This window comes from Melanerpes formicivorus, unplaced genomic scaffold (genome assembly GCF_026170545.1).
Source record: "Melanerpes formicivorus ecotype bairdi unplaced genomic scaffold, bMelFor1.0.p_v2 SCAF_19, whole genome shotgun sequence".
NCBI classification, from domain to species: domain Eukaryota; kingdom Metazoa; phylum Chordata; class Aves; order Piciformes; family Picidae; genus Melanerpes; species Melanerpes formicivorus.
In genome coordinates this window covers 15241922-15260309 of record NW_027142371.1, presented here as the reverse complement: position 1 = coordinate 15260309, position 18388 = coordinate 15241922, and the positions used below count along the sequence as shown (strand labels likewise).

At 56.3% G+C, this 18388-nt stretch overlaps 1 long non-coding RNA gene across 1 annotated transcript; it reads left to right on the top strand.

The window, feature by feature from the left end:
• The first annotated feature begins 10214 nt into the window (after nucleotides 1–10214).
• Nucleotides 10215–18177, top strand: LOC137447078 (uncharacterized). The gene is made up of 3 exons (XR_010988778.1): nucleotides 10215–10610; nucleotides 10784–10965; nucleotides 18082–18177. It is a non-coding gene; the product is annotated as an uncharacterized lncRNA (long non-coding RNA).
• Nucleotides 18178–18388: the final 211 nt, after the last annotated feature.

Sequence of the window (18388 nt, the reverse complement as noted above, 5' to 3'; positions counted from 1 at the left end):
GGAGTGAGGAGCCCACAGTTGAACCCAGGACTCAAGGTGTAGCCTCAGCAGTGGGACAATGCCTGCCCCCGTCCTGCTGGTGGCATCACATTGGTGCAGTCAGGGTGAGGACCTCAGCCATGGGCAGGGTGCTGAGCTGCCTGCAGCAAGGATCTGCCTGGCTCAGCACCCCTTCAGCTGCCCCACTCCCAGGATGCAAACCTGAAATTCCTCTGGGTAAATCAGGGCAACAGGCTTGGACCTTCCCTGGCAGCAGCATCCCTCCCCTCCGGGTACCACCATGGGGATGCTCTGGTGGCCTCGGGGCTGCTGAAGGGGACCAGTGGAGATGCCATGGTGGGGCTGGGCATGGCAAGGCTGTGCCCAGGACCTGGCGTTGGGAAACAGCTGAAAACCACAGGTTAGAAAGCCAAGAAAGGAAGCAAGCAGAGCCCCACTTTTGGTTCCTGTTTCAGGGGCTCCAGCCCCAGCCAGCGTCCCAGGAGTGGAGTGTGGTGGTGGGAGGCAAAGGTCAGCGCGGTGCTGGGACGTGGCCCTCGGTGTCTGCTGTTCTGGGAAGGGGGGGCAGGGGGTGTCCACCACCCACTTGGCCTCTGGGGGATTTTTGGTGGAGTTCCCGTGGGTCTCCCACTGTGGGCAGAGCTGGCAGCCTGTGGTGGGACACCCAGTGCTCATGAGAGGCGTTTTGGGTCCTCCAGGCCACATTTTGGGGATGGGGAGGGGGGCTCTGGCCAGCTCCCTTGGGGTGAGCATCCTGCTGGGTGCTCAGTGGGGGGAGGGTCTGGGCACTGACCCATTTATCAAGGTCAGGGCCGTGGGCAGTGCGAAGCAGAGGCTGTGACTATTTCAGTGAGCTGAGGGAACTTCACTGGCCTGATTCCCATAAATAAAACATGCAGGGAACAGCCCCTGCTCTGTCCTATTAATTCTGGACCCCAGGGGCCCGGCTCGGTGTGCATCCAGCAGCTCAGCATCGCCAGCTCCGCTCCCCTCGCTGCAGCCTGGCTTGAAAGCCCCCCCCGGTTTCCACAAAACACAGAGAGTGTTTGGAGGGCACTTGATGGAAAATTCATTCCTTTTCTGAGCCACAGAGGCAGCCAGGAAGGATGCTGGGGCATGGGGGGGGGGTTGGGGAGCCCCCAGCCCATCTCCCTGGGTTCAAGGAGGCAGAGCTGTTTCCCCCTCCCCATCTCCTGGGAAAATGGTGCCCCCCCAGCACCCCTCTGCCCCCAGAAGAGATGAGCTCACATCAGCTGCTTCCCCCAGCCCCTCACTGAGGCTTTAGCAGAGCAAGGGAGTTTAATTATCTGGGTTTTCTTCGAGGAGGGCATGAACCTGTCTCTCTCTCGAATTTATCAATCGCTGCGAGATTTTATCTCTTGCTTTCAATTTGCCTCTGCTGGTGGTTTCTGCACCGGGGGCACGGTGTCAGCAGCTCCCCTCCTTGCACAGCATGGACACAGTAAATTATCTTCATGGCATCAGGTGCTGGGTGCCTCCCGACACCCACAGCAGCTCTCCCAGGCGCTCCCCGGCGCTGCCGGTGGATTCTCAGCCGCTCGTGGCCGTGGCGATGCCCACCCAGCGCGGGGGGCACATCTCTGTGCTCACATCCCAGGCCCCTCCAGTCCTACCCAGAGATGAAGGGCCCCCATTTTTCGAGTGATGGAGACTCACCCTTCCTTCCTCAGGAAAACCTGTGATCAGATAAAGCCATCAAACTATCTGGTAAGAATAAACAGCCTGACATCTGCACGGATGCAGGCTGTACCCCCGCTCACCCCGCTCGGGGCAGCCACTCTGGCTGCTGCCTTAACCCTGTCCTCAGAGCAGGCATCCCCAGCCCCAGGCAGGCACACGGGGTTTGCTCATCCGTGTGCCAGGCTGGGAACTGTTCTTTCTCCTCATCTGAGTGTCCTTGTTGGAGGTTGGGAGAGTCAAACACCGGCTGGCACCGGTGCCAGCACCAGCACGGTGTCTCTCCATCCTCCCGTGTCCCCCGAGCTGCATCCCTGCTGCAGCAGCGAGAAATGTGTGGAGAAGGAAAAGGTGCCCCTGAGGGTGAGCAGAGGAGGAGCAGAGGGGACTGCATGGGTGGAGGAGGAAGAGGGAGGGAGGGAAGAAGGGAGGGAGGGAAGAAGGGAGGGAGGAAAGCATCTTAGACCCCCATAACTGGCAGCAGCTGGGCAGCTGCCCCTGCCAAGGTGACGTGCTGGAAGGCGGAGGAGCTGGCGAGGAAAAGAGCAAAGGGAGCTGTGGAGATTTCCCTGCAGATGAAACCAAACCCACCCAGGCTGCTGCCTGCCAACCCCAGCCTGGGCAGGGAAAGCAGAGAGGGTTTAAGGTTTGCTGGTCCTGGCCTGCATCTCCCCCACGCAGGTCTCAGCCCTGCCCATGCCCACGGGAAGCTCTGGGTGGGAGGGTCTAAGGCCCAGGGTGTCCCCATGCTGCCTGGGGCATTGGCATGGCTTGTGGGACTGGGAGCCCCTGGGGCAACTCTGCTCCCCTCACCCCAAAACACCCTCAGAAGCCAGAGATGAAGGGGCATGGTGGAGGGATGCAGCTGCAGGTGCTGGGAGAGGTTCTGCCATCAGATGGGCAGCTCTGGCTCTGCCTTCACCAGGAAGAGCCAGGATGGAGCAGGATCTGCCCAAGGTGTGCAGGGAGGAGGCACTGCCAGGCTGCTTGGGCTGGTGTCAGCAGTCAAGGGCAGGAATGGAAGCTCAGGGCTGGTGCAGCAATGCAGGGATCAGGCAATGAATCATGGGGACCAGAATCCCAGAGGAGGCATAAAAAAGAGAGGGTTGGGTTGAGGAAAGAGCTGAGAAGGCAGCACAGACTTTGGTTGGTTTTGGGAGGGGGCAGGGGGTTGGAACTACTAAATCCAGGGGGAAAGAAATCATTCTGCAGCTGTTCCTGCTTGGGAGCATCCCTGAAGGTGGGATCATAGAGCCACAGCAGGAATTGGGTTGGCAGGGACCTTTAAAGGTCATCCAGTCCAAGGCCAGGTTCAGAGGTTCACAGAATGGGTTGGGTTGGAAGGGATGCTGAAGGTGCTGAGAGCCAGCTAGTCTGAATTTAGGTCATCTGGTCCAGCCTCAAAGCAGCTGCTGTGGGCCCCGTGGGACACTCAGCCAAGAGCATGGAGGGGGATGCTGAGCCTCGGACCTTGGCCAGCCCTGCCGGCACAGCTCCAGCTGGGGTGGGCTTCAGGGCTCAGCACGGGGCTTGGGCTGGACACAAGAGGTGAGAACTGCTGCGTGGGGCTGAGCACAGGCCAGGGATGGAGGCGAGAGCCGGGGAGGCTGCTGGTGCCTGGGAAACAGAATCAGGCCCTGGGGGACATGGGCTGGTGGGGTGGTGCTAGGTCATAGGCTGGACCTGATGATCTCAGAGGCCTTTTCCAGCCCCAATAATGCTGTGATTCCGTGACCCTCACACCCCTCCAGACCAGCATCCCCCCAGCCACGGCCCCAGGGTGATGCTGGGCTCTGCCTGGCTGGCCAAGAGAGGCAGGAGAAGAGGAAACCTCTGCCCCCGGCGCTGCCCGGCCCCGGCTCAGGTGCTGGCTGTCCCTGGCTGTAATTCCATCCCCGGGCTCCCGTGTCGGCTCGGGGCGGCTGACACGAGGGAAGTGACCGGGGCGCAGGTCCCAGCCCCGGCGCGGAGCTGCATCCGCTCGGCGCTTCCAGCCTGGCCTTATCTGCACCCCCCCCGCGGCTCCCCATTTTCCTCCTCTCCTTTCCCCTCCCCACCCTGCGCACCCGGCGGCGCTTCCTGCGGCAGGGCGAGGGCTGGGGGCTGCGGGCTGACCGGCTGCACCCCTCCCTGCCCACCCTGCCGCTGCCCAGATAGGAAATCCTGTGGGAGCTGAGGGCTGGGAACCGCGGCGGAGCCCTCCCCGGGGTCAGGCAGCATCAGGATATTGGCTACAGGTCACATCAGCCAGCCAAGAGCATGGGATCACAGAGTCATGGAACCACACAGCTGCTTGGGTTGGCAAAGCCCTCTGAGATCAGCCAGTCCAGCCTTCAGCCCCACACCACCATGGCTATCACACCATGGCCCCAAGTGCCATGGCCACAGGTTGCTGGGACCCCTCCAGGGACGTGGTCTCCACCTGGGCAGCCTGGGCCAGCCCCTGACCACTCCTGCAGCAAAGAAATTGTTCCTGATCTCCAACCTGATCCTCCCCTGGCACAATTCAGGCCATTTCCTCTCACTCTTTCACCTGATATGAGAGAGAAGAGACCAACCCCCACCTGGCTCCAACCTCCTTTCAGGGAGTCACAGAGAGCCTGAAGGTCTCCTCTCAGGGCTTGCTCCTGCAATGGGTTGTCCAGGGAGGTGGCTGGGGCCCTGTCCCTGGAGGTGTTGAAGCCCAGGGATGAGGCTCTGGCCAGGCTGATCTAGTGTGGGGTGTCCCTGCCATGGCAGGGGGGTTGGAACTGGCTGATCCTTGTGGTCCCTTCCAACCCTGACTGATTCTATGATACCATTCTGTCCCTGGCACACACATCCTGCACCCTGCTGTGCCACAGCCCAGCACCTTTCATCCTTCCCATCACCTCCAGCCTTGGGTGAACCTAAACAAACATCCCAGGGCTGAGCCCACCCAGGTCATGAGGAGCTGGGACCAAATTTGGCAGCCTGGATGCTTCTCCACTTGAGAGGCTTTGCAAGGGGAGGTATTTTTGGAGCATTAATGATCAAGTGTTTCAGGCCTGGGCCAATCCCTCTCCAGAGCAGCACCAAAGGAGGTCAGTGGGATGCGGCTGGTCAAATATTTTGCAGATGAACATCATCTCTCACCCCCTCAAGTATTTACAGACCTGGGAGCACTTCCTGCTGCCCCCCTCCACAGAAGAGTTGGTGTTGGTGTCTCTGCTTTCTCTAGCAGGGCCAGAGTGGTCTGTCTGGGTAGGGAGAAGACCTGGAGGGCCAGCCCGGTGCTGCCCAGAACGCAAAACCTAAGGCAAGCACCATGTGCTGAGCCCCACAAATGGCAGCAGGCTGGGCCAGCAGGGCAGGATGAGTGAGAAAAGCCAGGTGGGGGTGGGGGTGAGGAGATGGGGTGGGGGTGAGGAGATGGGGTGGGGGTAAGAGGGAGCTCAGTTCTCCAGGACTTTGGGGTTTTTTTGTAATCTCCATTCCCCATATTTAGAAGGTTTGTGACTTGCCCTTGCTAGCTCATGGAGAATTCCCCCAAGTGTTTACTCCCACAGCCCAGCAAATGCCTCAACACATCATGGAAAAAACACAATCGACAGCTTGACTCCCACCAGAGCAGGAATTCCAACTTGCCCAGCACAGCCCGGGAGTGTGTGCCTGGGAGAGAGACAAATGCTGCTTCATTAGCTCCCCTCAGATGTGCTTCCCTCCTCAAGTGACCTGGTCAGAGCTTCCCCAACCTCCCTCCCTTCCTTCACCTAAAGAACTGCCTGACCTTTGGTCCCAGCAGTAGGGGCAGGAATGTGGGTCCTTTAACCCTTTCCTCAGCCAGCTGCTCTCCCTGTGAATGCAAGCTTGATGCTCCCAGGGTTTCCATGTACTGCGGCCAGCCACGGGACCCCCAGCACAAGAGGGAGATGGAACTGCTGGAAAGGGTCCAGAGGAGGCCACAAAGATAATCAGAGGGCTGAAGAACCTCTGCTATGAAGACAGGATGAAAGAACTGGAGCTGCTCAGCCTGGAGGAGAGAAGGCTCCAGGGAGACCTTAGAGCTGCATTTCACTTTCTGAAGGGGAGCTACAGGCAGGCTGGGGAGGGACTGTTCAGAAGGGCCTGGGGGGATAGGACGAGGGGCAGGGGTTTGAGACTAGAGCTGGGGAGATTTAGGTTGGCCATCAGGAGGAAGCTCTTCACAATGAGGACAGTGAAGTGCTGGAACAGGTTGCCCTGGGATGCGGACGAGGCCCCACCCGTGGAAACATCCGAGGTCAGACTTGATGGGACCCTGACTAGCCTGAGCTGGTTGATGTCCCTGCTGGACAAGCTGACCTGCACTGGTGCCAGGCATGGGGCAGCTCCCATCTCTCTGGGCAACCTGGGCCAGGCTTTCACCACCCTCAGGGTCAAACACTTCTCTCCAGTCTGCATCTCTCTCTCTGAGTTCAAACCATCCCGCCTTGTCCTGTCACAACAGGCCCTGCTCACAGGTCTGTTCCCATCTTTCTGCTGGGTCATCTGGGAAAACCATGATCTAGATAAGGTGGTCCAGCAGCCTGTGGAAAGGAGCTGTGATGAGAATGCTTCACATCAGCACTGGTTCTGCAAACAGGACGTGGTCTGAAAGCAGCAGCCCAGGCAGCTCTCTTCTGTCACCATGCTCTGCTCCGGTCCCAGCTCAGCCCAGCACAGAGGGCAGCAGGAGGACAGCGCACATGAGGGCACTGAGCTGATGTGGTGAGGCACAGGGACACCAGGCAGGGGCACAGGTCCTTGAACACTCAGTTTGTGCAGCAGTGACAAGGATGAGCCACTGAGCGCTGGCAAGTGGCCGCAGCTCAGCCGTGCTGGAGGCTGCAGGTACCTCCGAGCACTCCTGTCCTCTCCATGAAGAGAGCAAAGCAACACCTCCAGGCAATCCCAGGCTCTCTGCTGTTGCAGGAGGATGACTCTTATCTGTTTTCCCCGTGGCTAAAAGCCATCAACGGTGAGATAAAGTCCTCACCTCCACAGCCTCTGCCCTGATGGCATCTGTGCCATGGTGGTGTGCAAAGGACATGCAGCTCCAAGCGGAGCACAGGGTCCTTGGGCCCTGCTGTTTCTCCAGAGGTGCACTGCTACACTCCCTGCCTCACCTCTCCTTGGTCCATGGTTTGTGGCACTTTACATGCCAAAAATCACACCAACCAGCCTGGTTTCCCCTCCAGCTCATCCTTTTCCTACTCTTTCTCCGTCTTTCTTCTCCTCTTTTTCCTTCTTTTTCTCTTCCTTTTCCCTTCTTTATTCTCTTTTCCCCTTACTTTTTTCCTTCTCCATTCTTTCCCCCTCTTCTCTTCTCTTCTTTTCCATCCCTATTTTCTTCTTGATACTGTTTTCTCTGTTCTCCTTTTCCCATCTTCTCTTTTCTTTCCCTATTCTTTTCCTTCCCCTTTACTTTTTCCTTCTCTGTTTTCTTCTTCATTATATTCTTTTCCTTATCTTTTTCTTCCTATTCTCTTCCCTTTTCCTTTTCTCATTTCCCTTCTTTATTCTATTTCCCCTGATATTCTTCCTTCACTCTTTTTTCCTTCCTTATTCTTTATTATTACATTCTTTTCCTTATCTTTTTTCCTATTCTCTTCCCTTTTCCTTCTCTACTCTTTTTCCTTTACAGTCTCTTTTCTTTTCCCTTCTTTATTCTCTGTTCCCCCTCTTTATTATCTTATTTCTCCTTAATTTTCTTTTCCTCTATCTGCTTCCTTTTCTCTTATTGTTGTCCTTTCCCTTATTTTTGCCTTTCTTTCCTTCTTTCTGGGGAGAAGCCACCTCTCCCCTACAGACAGGCTGAGCACTTGCAGTACTTGCCTCAAACACAATACCAACTCCTAATGAAAGGAGGAGAGGGGTGCCACTGGCAAAGAAAATGAAACCTTTCCAAGTCTCCTGCAATCCTTTGTGTGGAAGAGCGTTGGGAAACTCAGCCTGCTGCCACCCTCCCCCTCTCCAAAGCGTTCCCCAGGGCAGTGCCCAGGCTGCAGCTGCTGCTGCTCTGGGGGAGTCAGCCTGGCCTGACACACAAATAAATACTACATCAATAAATACTTTCTTCCAACAAAGAACCTGAGGAAGAAACCCTGGGGAGGAGGAGAGGAAGGGAAAGGACATGCTGAACCCGAGGAGCTCAGGGATAACAGGGAGGAGCCTCTAACACAGAGGGGAGAGGAAAAGCAGGAGAGCTTAAAGCTGCAAGCAGGTATGATACAGACTGGATGCAAAATATCTGCATTTGCATGCAGACAGAGCTCCCTTCCTCAGCCAGCCTCCCTAACTTTCACATTTCAGAGTGGAGACTCAAAAAGCCCAAAGATTTAAAGCAAAGAAGAGCTAAAACCCACAGGTGCAGAGGGAAGAGCTCCACACAAGAACCCACTTGAGCCTTTTGGGTGGAACAAGGGATTGTGGCTGTTTAGATCCAGTGCTTTTCACCCACAGGTGACACACAGAGTGGGAGCTGTGTGCACGAAGAGGCAAACACGTGGGGAAGTGTGTGCTGGGAGAACAGGTGGCAGTGGGAAACCCTGCCTGGGAAGGAGGATTTGGTGTGGCTGAAGTCGGAGAAATTGGGTCCTGCATTGCATTACCAGACAACTTCTGCAAAGCCTTCATTTGCATTTTAATGGAGCTCTTTCTAGGAAGGTGCTGCTTGGCCTCTGCTGCAACAGAAAATAAAGAGGTAATTAAAAGCACACCGAAGCTGAGAGACATTTCGTTTTCATTAATCAGGTTTATTCACAGCCTTTTCAAAACTAAAAGGTATTTAGAATACGTAGGAGGAAGCAGGGGGAGGGAAAAACACACGGTGGAACATCTGCTGATTTAAGTCACAGACTGGAGAAATGGGAAACACTTTTCAGCCAGGGGACATCCCAGAGATGAAAAGCACCTTGTAGAAACCCCTCCGAGTAAAGGGTCGGCAGGGAAGTCCACACCGAGGTTTCAACAGCCCGTCTGCTTACTGCCAGAGATGGAGAAAATCTATTGGGTGAGGGAAAGGAAACCACGGAGGAAACTTTTCAACCTCGGGCACACAATTATCGGAGCACGGAGTGTGGTGACACACCTAAGCCTGCTAAGTGCTCAAACAGCCAACCCCAGTGACTCCTCCGAGTCGATTTCCCCAGGCTGGGGCAGGATCACAGCGTGCCAATGTTGATAAACACTTAGGACACGTTTTGCATGCTGGACCAGCTCCTGCTTTCACAATCCAGCAACCACACAGCTTTGAAAAGCGATTCCCCCGCTCGCCGTCGGACCGCCAGCCTCCCCTTCCTCCGCGCTCCAGACCTATCCTGGGCTGTTAAGCGCTGTCCTTTGAAATATAGGGCACTGTCAGATCCTTCAGCGCTACAGTCAAAAGGGCGAAATCCTGCCCTTTGTTGCCGCCAGAGGTTTTTCATCCCCGGATCTGAGGGCCGACGAGCGACTCTGATCTCCATTCCGCAGCGGCACAGCCTTTCTCCAGACCTCCAGGCCAGCGCCCTGCTGCCCAGTCCAGCTGGGGGGCTCTGCACTCCGCACAACTGCAGACCTTGGCTCTTTCATTCCCCCATGGGGTGGTGTGAATGCACCTCGCCTCTGAACAGCGCGGGGCAGCGCTGCTTTTGTACCCCTGCAAGACGCCGGGGGCACAGCTCAACGGACAGCAGCCCAGCCCCGCCGGGAGCAGGCTCCCGTGGTGATCACCCCCTGCCCTTCATCCCAGCTGCTCCTCACCCTGCCCCGGGGAGGCCGCGGGGGAGGCTGAACGGATGCGCCCCGCTTAGGGGACGGCACCGGGCGCAGCGGCGCGGCCGCTCCTCAGCCCAGGCGCAACTGCCCAGCACGGCGAAGGGAAGGCTGGAGACACCCCACGCCCCGCGCCACCCCAAGGCGCCCGGAGCGAGACCGGGAGCGCGGAACGGCGGCCGGAGCGAGACCGGGAGCGCGGAACGGCGCGCGGCACCCCGCGGCACCGCGCCCCCCCCCGCGCCCCGGCGCCGCTCCGGCATTGTCCCAGCGTGCCCCGCGCAGCCCAGCCCGGGCGCGCGCCCCCCGCCCTCCCCCCGCCCTCCCTCACTTCCGGTGTCCGGCAGTGGCAAACCCGGCGGCGGCGCCCCCGCTCCCCCCGCGGCGCACGGGGGCAGGGAGTGGGCGGGACCGAGATGGGCTCGGGCGGGGCCTAGTGCGGGCCAGTGCCCAATCAGCGGCAGCCGGCGGCGGAGACAGGGGGCGGGGAAAGTGCCGGCACGCGCGGCCCGGCTCCGCCCCCCCATGCCGCGGGCTCGCGCCTCGCGCGCCCGAGGGAGCAGCGGGAGCGCGCCCAGGCGGCCCCCCTCCTTCCCCCCCCCGCGCTTCCCCCCCGCTCCGCCGGCTTCTTCCCCCCCTCCCCAACTCCTCCGCCCTCCTCCCCCCCTCTCCCCTTCCCCTTCCCCTCCCCACCCGGGAGGAGAGGCAGGAGTGACCGACGGAGCCACAGCTCCGGCCGCTCCGAGACCCCGCTCTCCTCCATGGGGCCCAGGTAAGCGCGCCGCCTCTCACCCGTCCCCTGCTTCTCCCGCCTCCGTAGGGGCGAGCAGGGGAGGGGGTCGCCATGGCCGCCCGCCCGCCCCCTCCCCTCAGGCGGCAGCACCGGGCCGTCCCCATCCCCGCGGCTGCCTTCGGGCGAGGCAGGCAGCGCTCCGGGGGCGGCGGGGACCCCCCCAGCTCCACCGCTCCAGCACCGCCGCCTCCTTTATTATCATCGCTGTTATCACCCCCCACCCCCCTTCCCTCCGCTCCCCACCACCCTGCTCCGCCCGGGGCTGAGCCTGCCGGCCGTGGCGGGGGGAGCGGGGGCCGCTCGCTCCCTCCCTGCCCGCGGAGGGGGCACGGTGCCTTCTTTGGGACGCGATGGCTTATTTGGTGTGGGTGGATGGCTTAACTTGGTAAGTGGCAGGGTTTAACCCCCCTCCCCCGGCCCTCCCCTTGCTCCTCCGCCCGCCCCCCCCCCTCCTTCCCCAACCCCCCCCCTCCCCCTCCGTTTCCCCCCCCCCCCCCTCCCCGTAACCTCCAAAAGGGGAATTTTCCAGCTGGTAATTTCTGCTGCGTCAACACCCAGCTCAAGGGAGAGGAGAAGAGACAAGGGGGCATTTTAACAGCAGCTCCACTTGCGAGGAGCCGAGCCTCAATCCCGGCTCCAGCATTAGAACCCTTTCCGCCCCCTAAAATCCAGCATCCGTGCAAGTTGGACCAAGAGTTTGTCAGGAGTGTGGTTCAAAACTGCTTGGAAAAAGGGATGAGGTAATAATACTGGTGCAGCATGTTGTATTTCTCTCTCTCTGCCTGTTTCTCTTTTCTCTTGCTCCCTCTCTTCTTTCTTTCTTTTTTTTCCCCCTTTCCCCCTTTTTTTCCCCTTTCCCCCTTTTTTTTTCCCCCCCTTAAAGCCAGGCCTGTTTTGGGTTATTGTCTCCCCCTAAAGCCAGCCATAGATCGCCTGGCCTTGCCTCCATCTTAATTGCAGGCTGGAACGAGGGAAGTGACCCTCTCCTTAAAAACAAACAAACAAACAAACAACAACAACAAAACCCCGCAACAAACCGGCCGGAAAAAAACCCAGAGATAATAATAAACCCTCGCAGGAGAATTTTCCTGCAGCTGCTTTTGGTGGTGGTGGGGATGGGAGAGGGTTTTCCTGAAGCTGTAACAAGTGCAAAAGTGCCTGGAAATGTTTTCCGTCGTGCTGGGAAACTCGTGGGGTGTCTGCCTCCCCCCTCCCCGGCAGCAAGCGGGGGTGAGGCTGTGCCGAGGGGGAGAGGGAGAGGTGCTGGTGGGAGAGGAGGGCTTGTGCTGCTGGATTGCCTTTGTGTCTCTGTAAATAGACATGTCAGTTCCCAAAGTAATACAAGTAGTGTCTGATAACTCAATCCCCGATGACAAATAGAGACGGGAGCAGATTTTCAGGACTGTAACAGTGGGAGGATTTTCTCTCGTGAAAGAGAAGAGAGGAAGGGGGGGGGGGGAAGCAGCAGCAGCAGCAGCCTGGGTACCTCCTGAGGAGCTGCTGCTTATTGTGAAGCTGAGCGTTGTCGGGATGAAATCTGGGGAGATCAACCCCGATTGGATTTTTCCTCTTCCACCTGACAGGGTGCGAGATAAACAAAGGAGAGTTGTTTGGTGTGCGCCTTTGCTTGCTTGTTGCTGCTGCTGTTGGGTTTTTTCGCAGCTCTTTAATGAATTCCTCATCCCCTTTCATTTTATTTTGCAACCTCAAGGATTCCTTTTGGCAGGCTCGCGGGGAGCCGGGATTATGATCAGCATTGTTTAAAGCCATGCTAATTAGGGGATGTGTTTAGCAAACAGCGGGGCCGGGAGGCACCTGTACCGAAGTTGTGCTGTGCATTTCTGCCTTGCATCGCTGCCGGCGTGTTCCAGGCATGCGGTGGCTGAAACGCAAGACTGGGCTCCGGGCTCTTGAACTCGATCAAGTGTCTCTCCCGAGCGTGGGCTCTCCGTCTGCGGAGCGCAGCCCTGCTGCTGAGGCTCGAGGTGAAATTCCTCCCGAGGAAGGAGTGGTTTGCCTTCTTCAGGTTGATGTCTTTGCTGCTTGCCATGGGAATGAAAAGGAGAAGCTCCATTCTCCATCGAGAGTGAAGTGGGGGCGGGGGGGAACCCAACTCTCTTTGAGGCTTGCTGTGGCTAGGTAACTCTTCCTCTTTCATCAACACCTTGCTGCACACTTTATGCTTTTAGAGCATCTGTCAGCTGGAAATCAAATCTACCTTCCCCCACCCCCAGTTCTCTTGCTTTTTGAGATCCTTAGTGATGGGGAGGGGGAGAAGAAAAGGGGGGGAAAGGGTGAAGTGTGTGATTAGTCACAACATTTTCAGCGTGTGGTGAGGAGTTACTGCTTTAAAGTGGTTTGAGGGGAGCAGTGGGTAGAGGAGTCTGCTCTGGGAGCTTGGAAAACGGGACTTCAGGGAGCTCCCAGATGTGTGTCCCTGAAGGAATAGAAAACCCCAAACCAGGAGACGGTTTGGTTTGTTGCTGGGAGAAATGTAAGTGAAAGAGAAAAGCAGCGAGAAAAGGAAGGGTTTGGGTTTTGATGCAGCCTGTCCAGGAGGGGGAAACTCGCTCCCAGCTAAACTTCTCTGCTGGTCGCTTTCACAGATTCTATCTTCACTGTGGTGTCACGGAGTCAGTGTTTAGCGCGGTACCAAACCCCCCCGGGGGCGTTGTGGGCATCCTGGCGCTGGTCTGTCGGTTGCCAGCTGGGTGCTGGAGCGTGCCGGGGCTGAGCCTCCTCATGCCCGACCTGTGCGCAGGGCTCTGGGCGGCGGGCAGGAAAATGGGCCACTGGCTCCCCGTGGTCTTTGTTTTCTGGGACAGCAGCTTTTATGACTGGGAGTGCTGAGAGGAAAACCAGTTTAGGGGCACATCCCCCACCCCCCCTTCCCCCACCCCCTTCCTCCCTGGCAGCCCTCTGTCGAAAGGGAGAATGCCTGGTGCTGGAGAGAGCTGTTATTTGCTCCTCCTAAGCCTGCCTTTCCTCCGGGAAGCTGTTGTGCTGCTGGGAGCTTGAGCCTTTGCTTTTGGTCTTTGCTCTCCCACTTGTCTGCGTTATTTATTAGTTTATTTATTTATTTTTTTGAGAGAGATGTGTTTTTGAAGTTTCTAAGCAAAGTTTCCTGTCCTCCCAGCAGCAGGCTAACACCCAATCCAAGCTGGCTTGGTGCTTGCTTCCAGAGAAGAATTATTTCATAAACAGCTCAACCTTTCCCAGGACATTTTCCCCCTTCATGTCCTTGCTGCCTTTGCTGGCTGCTCCAGAGCCCTCTTAACGCTCTCCAGACATCCCCCCCACCCCCCCCCCAAACAAAAAAGCATTCACTGGGCTTTGCCTTGCTGCTGTGTGCTTAGTTTAATAGGCAAACAAAAGGGCACAGAGGGCTTAGTGTGAGTCTTTGAAGAGCTACCTGCAGCGGTAATGGTTATCCCACATGGCCCTTCCGATTCCCAGGAGCCACAGATCTGTTCCTGGCTGCCGGAGGTACCCCAGAAACTGCCCAGAGAAAGGACAAAGGCTGTGGTCAGCTTTCCCCCTGGCTTAGGGCTGGCTGGGACCTTTGGAAGTGTGTGGCTTCTACCTGTGCTTTATGTGACACTTGAAACTGGCCCTGTCTGCCCAGTGAAAGGCAGCCTGCTGGGGGTCACCTTAGGCGAGAGCACCAAGCACCTTCCCCGGCTGGGAGGCGTTTGCGGGGCGCGCTGCGCTCCTGCTCCTTACCTAAGGACCTCCAGGAGCGATTTTAGCCTCTTTTGGTCAAGAAGAGTTGAGAGTCAGGACTCCAGTGTTAAAACTCATTGCCTCAGAACATGATTGTGTTCCCTCATGAAGGCTTTCTCTTTCAGCAAGGGCTATGTTTGTGTTAGAGCCTGCCTTAAACACAGCCTTCTGTCGCTGGCTTCCTCAGTTCCCTCTGGATCCTTTAAGCAGGATGAGAAACCAAAGTGTGTTGCAGGGCTTCTTTCACTTGAGATGCAAGAGGAGAGCACCTCAGCATGCCTAAACGGGGTTGGTGCTGCCTGGGTGTGTTTGGATACACCCAGATGTCCCATGTGGAGGGAGCACTGCTTGGGATCCAGTCCCCGTCTTGTAGCTGTTGGGTGCTGATGGTGCAGCTGCTTTTTATCGGCCTCCTTTTCTGTGCAACAGGGGTGCTGAGGTTTGCTTGGCTTCTCCAAAACATCCTCTGTTACACTGATGAAAATCAGCCTTGTGTTTGTGGAGAGTAAGTGTGTTTGAGCACAAAGCAGTGTGCAGCCCTCACTGAGTTCCTACAGGATAAGGTGGAGGTCCGAGCCTCACGGCGGGTCTGTCTGCCCCTTACCAGGCCACCTCTGGTGCAGGTAGCTCCTGAGCAGCCACTTCAGCTTGCTTTCTTGCCCACACAGTGAAGAAACACCAGAGTGCTGCTGAAACAGTGGGGTTTCAATAGCTGCTGAGTGCTGCTGGGGCAGGGTGAGATCACTGGCAGTAATTCTAATGGGATGGAAATGTGTTCCGCTCCCTGGTGTTCTGTTGCACCTAGGTGAGGCTGTCCCACCTGTGCAGGAGCTTTGAAATGCAAGATGCTGAGTTACAGTTGAAACTCACCCTTTAGTGCCTTGATTTTGGGGGGCTGTGGCTCACTGTTCCCAGCCCACAGGCTGGTGGTCCCTTCTGCCCTGCCCCTCGCTTGGCTCTGCTTTGCTCTCCGAAAGGAAAACATTCTGCAGGTGGTGGTGGAAGCTGCTTGGCATTGGCTTGGGAGTAGAACTGAGGGGGGGCTCCTGCCATGGAGGGAGGCAGCATGGTGTCAGAAATGTATTCCACCAACATAGCTGTTTGTGTATGGATTAAAATAAACTTAGGAACAACACTGTCAGAGAGTTTTCCAGGAGCTTAGCTGCTTAAGAGCTCTGCTGAGAGAAGTCAGTGAGGTTTTACACGGGAGGGAATATGTTCAAACCTCTCTACACTTCCACACCTAGTTACCTTAACTCATTGTGTCCTCACCCTGGTGTTGAGCAAACTGCCTATTCCCAAGCAGCTTGCTTCCTGGTGTTGCCCCCCTTGTGAAGAGCAGCTCTGCAAGAAGAGTCAGTATTTCAGCCAGCTTGCTGGTGTTGTGGACAGAGTTAACCAGCAATTGGCTCCCTTTACAGTAACACACCATTGGAGGAAATGCCTTCCCAGAGGGGCTGGGTTGGAAGGAACCTTAAAGATCATCCAGTTCCAACCCCACTGCCATGGGCAGGGATGCCTCACACTAGCCCAGGTTGCTCAAGGCCTCATCCAGCCTGGCTTTGAACACTTCCAGGCTTGGAGCCTCCACAGCTTCTTCAGACAACCTGTTCCAGTGCCTCACCAGCCTCACTGTAAAGATTTTCTTCCTCCTGTCTCATCTAAATCCAGCTCCTTCCAGTCTGAAGCCATGACCTCTCAGCCTGTCACTCCCTGCCTTTGTACAGAGTCCCTCTCCAGCTCTCCTGGAGCCCCCTCCACATACTGGCCCCCTTCAAATACTGACATTCCTGACTGGTGCTCAAAGCATGCTCTGAGACAGAAGAATCAATGGTCTGTGTTAGCAATTAGGTGCTTAAAATACCCAAACCCAACTAATTTAGGTACTGATAAACAGAGTGGTTGGGAGAGAGCTCTCCTGAAGTCCTGCCACTGTGGCATGGGGGCATGAGCTGGTGGCTAAATATAAAACTGGCTTGTTGACTTCCTTCACACCACTGAGTAATTCTTGTCTTGGCTTCCCTGCTTGTTCTACACTGGTTGATCAAATCTGGGGGATGAGATTGATGCTTACAAGTAAAAAGAGGAACTTGCCCAAGGCACCAAGTGCTTGTGCTGGGAGCTACCCAGGGGGAGGGTTCAGCACTGGGTGATTTTGTTGCTATTTTCTTTTCCCTCCCAGATTATTCCTAACTCCTGCAGAGTCTTTTCTGTCTCTGGGGTGCTCCTTCTCTCAGTCCTTCCCTCTGCTGTACCTCTCTCTGAAAATTACCTCATGCTTCTTCTTCCTCCTCCTGCGGTTCCCACCCTTTGGATCTGCTGAGTTTGAGAATGGTAGCAAAGATCCCCTTGGTGAAAACCCCAAAACCAGTGAGAAAGTTTGGGGGAACTCATTCTTCAGGGCAGTTCTCAGTCTGATCTGATGGCAGTTCTTGATCCTCTTTTTGTTTCCATTGAAGGTGCTTTTTGTGCTGTGCCTAAGGATGCACAGAGGCAAAGGCTCTTGGGTTAAATTATTAGTGGGACTTTTAAGTGGAAGCTTAAGACCCCAGAATCCCAGCAGGGAGGGTCTGGAAGGGACCTCTGGAGCTCACCCAGGCCAACCCCTGCTCCAGCAGGGCACCCACAGCAGCCTGCCCAGCAGCACAGTGCCCAGGGGGGGTTGGAAGCTCTCCACACCAGGAGACTCCACAACCTCTCTGGGCAGCCTGCTCCAGGGCTCTGCTCCCTCACACCAAACAACTTTCTCCTCATGGAACCTCCTGGCTGCCACTCTGTGCCCATTGCTCCTTGTGCTGTCCCTGGGCACCACTGAGCAGAGCCTGGCCCCAGCCTCTTGCCCCCCACAGCTCCTTCAGCTCTTGCTGAGCATTGCTCAGCTCCCCTCTGGGGCTGCTCTGCTGCAGGCTCTCAGCCCCAGGGCTCTCAGCCTCTGCTGCTCCCAGAGCTGCTCCAGGCCCCTCAGCAGCTTCCCAGCCTGCCCTGGACTCTGTCCAGCAGTTCCCTGTCTCTCTTGAACAAGGGAGCCCAGAGCTGGCCAAAGGCCACAACTGATGCTATCAGCAGACTTTGCAAGCCTGATACCCTCTCCAGTACTTTCTGCTCTGGTGCTGGTCAGCTCCTCCATGTTCTTGCTGCCTCTGCAAGGTGTGGCTAAGGTTGCAGTTGTTCTTTTGATGTGACCAGATGAGAGAGAGGGAGAACAGAGATCAAAACCAGGGAAATGGTTATGTACAGCTGTGTCTGTACCAGGATGGAGAGATGGGCAAGAGGGTAGGGTTGGAAATGAGGGGAAATGAGTAAGTGAAATGTAGAGGAAATGCAAAGGAGCATCTGGGGCTGGCAGCATGCACCTCCTGCCCTGCTGGAAAGGTGCATCCTGTTGTACTGGCAGATTCCTACCCACTGCAATATTCTGGTTTGAGCTGCTGGGCTTTCAGAGCATGGGGAAGAAAACATTCCCCCTGTTGTGAGGTGTCTGTATCCCTCTCTGCACCTCTGTGGCTTTGCTTCTTTCAGAAGGTTTTAAGTTGTAAGAGAGGCCAAGTGCTGTCCTCAGCACCTTGGGCAGGCTGCTCTTCAATGGGAGGCTGCTGCTGGCTTTTGGAGGCTGTGACTTGATGGAGGTGGGTGGCAGCAGAGCTCAAACCTCTTACTTCAGTATTGTGTGGGCACAGAATTTTTCTGTAGCCTTAGGCAAAGATTTTGGAGGGGAATCAGCGTGGCTGGTGGGGGGAGATGAATCCTAAGCCCATTGCAAGTGTGGCAGGAGCATGAGCTGAACTGGTACTAATCAAGGCAATGGATTTAAACTCCACATGCTCTCAAACTCCTGGGTTCTTGCAGTAGCTTTTCCAGAGCACTTCTGGAAGCCCAGCCAGAGGTTGGTAATAGCCTTAGAGTTTGTGTTGGTCTCAGGAAAGGTCTTCTGATGGTGTCTGTGTGCTCAGTGTTTAACAAGTTCTGCCTGCTCAGTTCTGGAAGCCTGTTAGAGTATTTCTGGTTGGAAGTGCCACACAGTGCTGTAAGTGAGCAGTTCCTTTGTGATGCTGCTGCCACTGAAGGCTTTTGCACTCAGTGGAAATGTAGCTTTCTAATGTTTGCCTCCTAAGTCCTTCCATTCTCACATGCAGGACACCTGATGATCCTTTTGGAGCTTGTTACCAGAGACCTGCCTCCTCTCTTCCTTAAATCATGTAGCATCCAGCCCTGAGACATCCTGACTCTTCTTTTTGCTGACAGGAAACATCTTCAAACCTTGGTGAGTGCTCAGCATTTAAAGGTGGTTTTGCAGTGTGGGGAGGGGGGGAGGAGCTGGAGATGACATTGCCCTGAGAGCTCACAGTCCTGTGCAGAACCTGCCTCAGCATGGGTAAGGAGGGCTCCTGGAGACATTTTACCCAGCAGCAGAAGCTGAGGAAATGCCTCTGGCTGTTCTCC